Raw genomic sequence first — 6,000 nt, 5'->3', positions numbered from 1 at the left:
CTATTACTTCTGCCAAGGATACCTCCGGTCGTTCCAAAGAAACCCTAAGTTTGTCACCGTTGCCACCCATGGCGAACTTCGAGCTTGATCCACATCGCCTAGTGCCTTCGGGACATCACATCATTGATGGTGGTGACCGGCGTTTACCTCGCACTTTCTTCACGCCGGCGGCCCGCCCTCCCCGTCGCCATGAAGATTACATGGTTGCTGAAGTCATGCCAGCGCCGGATGGACCTCTAGGGCCGATCAGAGAGGAAGTGGTGGAGTTTCTTCAGAACAGAGGTATTCTTGTTCGTTCTGCTCAGCCTTGGTTTCATGGGGTTGGCTTGCTCCAAGTTCGAGATCCCACTATCAGATACACCCTGATTCAGCACCCGCCGTTTGCTCTAGGTGATGATCGTTTTGTTAGATTTATGAAGCATGATGAGGGTGACAACTTCAAAGGGAATACTAGTTTTCGTAGGGGTTGGTTAATGTTTGTTGGGATTCCCCTGGATTATCGTACGACTGAATATATTTCTCAGGCAGTAGGTACTTTTGGAAAATTTCACTCCTGGGATAGTGAAGACCCGTACCTAGTACGTGCTGTTGTTGAAGCCAGCTTTCCTGATACACCGTTAGTACCACAAGATGTGGTTTTTGGGGACTATGCTGAGTGGGGTGGTGCCCAAGTTTCCTGGACTGCTACATGTTATGTTCTTGGGGCAGATTTTGCTGATCAGATGCCTAATGATGAAGACCCGATGCCTCTGGATGGTAACCCTCATCCAATGCCTGGTCATCTCATTCCTGACAACATCCCGTTTGTTCTGCCGCCTTATCCGATGATTGGCTGGAACGAAGCGCCTCTTGCACCTGCTCCTCCCCCAGAGAATCCAGTGGATGCTGATTGGGGTAATGCTCAGTGCGGTGAAGATGACAATATCAATCCCCCACATCCGCCAGAAATCCCAGAACAAGATCAAGTCTCAATTGTCATTGATCAACCGGAACAATCAGAATCTGTGGAACAGCTTCTGCATGATGAAGGGCCTCAACAACAGCAGATAGTTGATTTGGTTGCTGAAGTTCAGGAACAACCTGCTTTTGTGGAACATAACCCTTTGGCTATTGTCCCCTATCAACCTCCGGTGATTCAACATCACCAGATCATCATTGGTATGGCTAGGGTGGTGGCTGGACCCTCTCTTCCACCTGAACTGCTTTGGAAGCGGTCTTTTGAGAATTTAATGTCTGAATTTTCTGTGAAAGAAGTTCCAAGGCCACTTTTCTTCAAGCAGGTTGGGACAGTAACTTTCTCCAAGCGCAAGTGGTCGATTGCTTTTGATGACACCAACAGAGTGTCTTCGCTGGTCTCTTGTTTGTCAAGCTCTGCGTCCGTCAATCGACGCCCTGTTGCTCGCTCGTTGTTTGCTTCTCTAGAAGCCCCTAGTTGCTCAGTTGCAAGCGATGAACCTACTGATATTGATGAGCCTGTGGGATTCAGTAATAATCAGCTGTCTTTGGAGCCCGTGGATCTTGTTGGTCAGGAAGAGGGGCCCTTGCCTGTGGATTTTGCGTCTGAAGCGACGCCACGACAGAAAGCCCAGCGAGGCAGGCGCAAGATTTCTGCTCCCTTGGTTGATACCTCAGTCAGAAGATGTACGAGGAGCGCGGCAAAACTTGATGGTTTTAAATCGATGGTCTTTGAGCAGCTCCCCTTACAGCCTGCTAAACGACGCCCAAGGTCCAAGCCCATGGAAGAGAAGGCCCAGCCCATACATGCTGCTGGAGTGGAAAACTCTGACGATGTTCGGCATGACAAGACTGAGGAGGTCCACACGCAGACGCCGATCGCTGTGCTGCAGGCAATTGGAGCTGAGCTGGAGATGGACCCAAACCTGCTCTCCAGGGAGAAGCTTATGGCTGATCCCAAGGATGATACCCCCTCCAACAACATTTAATGTTAAAGTTTAATGTGTTTCCTAGGTGTAGCGAGCCTGTCAAATTTTCTCACTGTTATGTTATCCCTGAAACTTGGCACTCTGGTTATGATTTGGCTCTTTTGCTATTGTGTGTTATGGGTTGTGCGGCACTAGGTGTCCCACTGTTTTTAATATGCTATCCTGTGTTATCATATGAATTGAATGCCCATGCGTAGCTGGAATGTACTTTGTTGGAATGTACGCGGACTGAATTCTGACGCAAGACAACGTGCGGTCCAGCAGAAAGTTCTTGAGAGTCATTGTGCAGTTGTTTGTCTGCAAGAAACAAAGTTATCAGAGTGCCCACGTGCTTTAATTAAAAGCATTTGTCCTACGGGTTTTGACCAGTTTATTGAATCCCCTTCTAGGGGAGCTTCCGGTGGCATTCTAGTCGTGTGGCGCTCTGATGTGTTCTCAGGGGATTTAGTGGAAGTAAAACCTTATGGGATTGTCATTAGTTTTAAGTCCATGCATAATGGTGATTTTTTGTACCTGGTTAATGTTTATGGACCCTGTCAAGGTACCTTACGAGATGAATTTGTAAGCTGGCTTTATAATTTAAATGTGGAACCTGAGAAAAGCTGGCTTCTGCTTGGAGATTTCAATTTCATAAGATCTCTGGATAATAGAAATCTTCCTGGGGGTGATATCAATGATATTTTTCTTTTTAATGAGATCATTGGGCATTTGGGACTGCTGGAGCTACCTTTAAAAGGAAGAAGATTCACCTGGTCTAATATGCAGGATTTCCCACTTCTTGAACAGTTGGACTGGTTTTTCACCTCTGCCAGTTGGATTGATCAATATCCAAACACGCAGGTCAACCCTTTAGCCAAAACTGCATCGGATCATGTCCCTTGTGTGGTTTCCATAAGCACCAGAATCCCGAAAGCTCATATTTTCAGATTTGAAAATTATTGGATCCATCAACCTAGTTTTATGGAGTGTGTTCAACAAGTCTGGCAAAGGCAGTCTCAGAAATCCCACATATCAGCAGTTATTATGGATAAACTGAAATCTTTGAGATTTGCTCTCAAGAAATGGCAGAAGGGTTTATCTCATATTAAAGGTCTTATTGAGAAATGTAACTGGGTGATTTTGTGGCTGGATGATTTGGAAGACTGCATGCCTTTATTTTTGCCTGAATCCAATTTCAGAAAATTGGTGAAATCACATCATGATCACCTGCTACATCTGCAGTTCTTATATTGGAAGAAGAGATGCACTATTAGATATATTAAGGTGGGTGAGGAAAACTCAAAATTCTTCCAGGCAATGGCAACTGAAAGATATAGGAAAAATTCTATTGCCACTCTGCAGTTGTCAGATGGATCAGTGTCTTCTGATCATAACACTATTGCCAAGGAATTTCTGGAGATTTTCAAAGGAAGAATGGGTACTGTCAAACCAATTTACATGGGAAATGACATTCTTTCTTTAATCCCTAGGGTACAGGGACTGGATGTTCTCACCAAGCCTTTTGAGGTCAAGGAGATTGAGCAGGTTATCAAGGAGTTGCCAATTGACAAGGCTCCAGGGCCTGATGGTTTTAATGGACTTTTTATGAAAAAATGTTGGCCAATCATTTCTGGTGACTTTATCTCCCTGGTTAATGAGTTTCATGCAGGAACTGTTAAACTAGAGAATCTCAGTGAGGCATATATCACTCTGATCCCCAAAAAGCTGTCACCTGAGACTGCCAGTGACTTTAGGCCAATAACATTGACAAGTGTGGGGTTGAAGTTCCTTACTAAACTTGCTGCAAATAGATTTCAAGAAGAAATAACTAAATGTGTTCACAAGAATCAGTATGGTTTTATCAAGTCTAGATCCATTCAGGATTGTATTGCATGGACTTTTGAGTACATTCATCAGTGCAATCAATCAAAAAGGCCAATCATGTTGCTTAAGTTGGATTTTGAAAAAGCATTTGATTCCATACAGCATGAGGCAATTATAAAAATAATGGTGGCAAAGGGATTTGATAATAGATGGATTTCTTGGATACAACAATTGTTGTCCTCTGCAACCTCATCAATCCTGCTTAATGGGGTTCCAGGTAGTCATTTCAAGTGTAAATGTGGGGTAAAGCAGGGTGATCCTATCTCACCTTTGCTCTTTGTGCTTGCTACTGACCTTCTGCAGACTATGATTAATGATCAACTCAGCAAGGGACTCCTTTCCTTACCCCTAGTAACTCATGATCCTGACTACCCAGTGGTACAATATGCTGACGATACATTATTGTTTGTGGCTGCTGAGTCTGCTCAGTTAGAGATGCTAAAAGCTACTCTACACTCCTTTTCTCTGGCAACTGGTTTGAAGATTAATTACCACAAATCTTCAATGTACCCAATTAATGTGGATACCAATTATGCCAATGTTCTTGCCGCTCAATTTGGATGTCAACTGGGGGTGATGCCTTTCACATACCTGGGGTTGCCAGTGGGAACCACTAGGCCCAAAATTGTGGACATTTTGCCACTTGTGGACTGCATGGAAAGAAGGTTGACTGCTAGCTCTTGGTTTCTACCACAAGGTAGCAGACTGCAGTTGGTCAATTCTGTTATTTCCTCATTGCCAATATTCTTCCTCTGTATCTTATCTATTCCACAAGGGATTTTGAAACAACTGGAAAGAATACAAAGACAGTGTCTTTGGAGAAAATATGGCCAGGAAAAGGGGAACTCTTTAGCAGCCTGGCCTCTGGTATGTAGACCTAAATTAAAGGGTGGGCTTGGCATCCTGAACCTGGGGCTGCAGAATGAAGCTTTGTTAATGAAGTTCCTCAATAAATTCTATAACAAAGTTGATGTTCCATGGGTTCATTTGATCTGGGACGGTTATTATTATCAGAGAGTCCCACATGACACTGCTATGTGTGGCTCTTTTTGGTGGAGGGACATATGTAAGCTAATGGATACATTCAGGGCTGTGTCTTCAGTATGCGTGGGAAAAGGTGACTCCTTGCTATTCTGGTCAGATTCCTGGGAAGTGGATAATTCTTGCATTCCACTACAGGATAGATTCCCCAGGCTGTTCTCATTTTGCATACAAAAAAATTATTCTGTTCTGGAAGTAATGGCCTCTGGTGAGTTTCATAGCATGTTCTCTCTGCCATTATCTGAAATGGCCTACAGGGAGCTAAACCAACTTTCTGGAATATTGTCTGATATCTCCTTGGATGATAATGCTAAGGATTGCTGGTATTGGAAACATGGAAAGAAGTCTAGATACACAGCCAAGAAATATTATGATCTGGTCCATGAGCCAATTCCAACTAACCCCTTGCTATGTTGGATATGGAAGTCATGTTGTACTATGACAATCAAAATGTTTGCCTGGCTTGTCATTATGGATAGAGTAAACACCAAGGATATGATTCAGCGCAGGAAGTGGAAGATCAATGATGGGCCTGAATGTGTGCTTTGCCCTATAGGAGCTCTTGAAGACAGGAATCATCTGTTTTTTCAGTGTAACTTCAGCATGAGAGTTTGGAATTACCTGCAGATTTCATGGCCCAACAATCAGGATATGGTTCAGATTGCATGCCATGCTAGGAAGGATTTCAATAAGCCTTTCTTTTCTGAAGTGGTGTTTCTCACTTGGTGGAATATTTGGAAAGTCAGAAATGATAAAGCGTTCAAGTATATCAGACCTACCTTCAGACAGTGGAGAAATGGTTTTGTCCATGACATTTCCCTTTTGGCTCACAGAATCAAGTCAAAACACAGGGAGGCACTGCTTAAATGGATTGATTTCCTTCCTCCTTGAGAGGTGACATGTATAGTTACATTTTCCTTCTCTTGTAGTTTAGATTGTACATAATCTTCTTTTACCTTCTTCTGTTTTGTTCCTTTTCTTTAGGAACCTTTATATGTACTTGCTGTTCTTGTTTTTAATAAAATGCTGTGGGGTGTAAGCCCTGCAGTCTCCAGTCAAAAAAAAATAAAGTGACATAAATGACCATTAAGTCTACAGAGTAAACGCCCGACTGTTGCTGTTTAGAGTGGCTTCCGATCTTCTGTTTGTCGAG

The sequence above is a fragment of the Triticum aestivum genome, chromosome 1A (assembly GCF_018294505.1).
Source record: "Triticum aestivum cultivar Chinese Spring chromosome 1A, IWGSC CS RefSeq v2.1, whole genome shotgun sequence".
In the NCBI taxonomy this organism is placed as follows: Eukaryota; Viridiplantae; Streptophyta; class Magnoliopsida; order Poales; family Poaceae; genus Triticum; species Triticum aestivum.
This window is presented reverse-complemented; position numbering follows the sequence as displayed.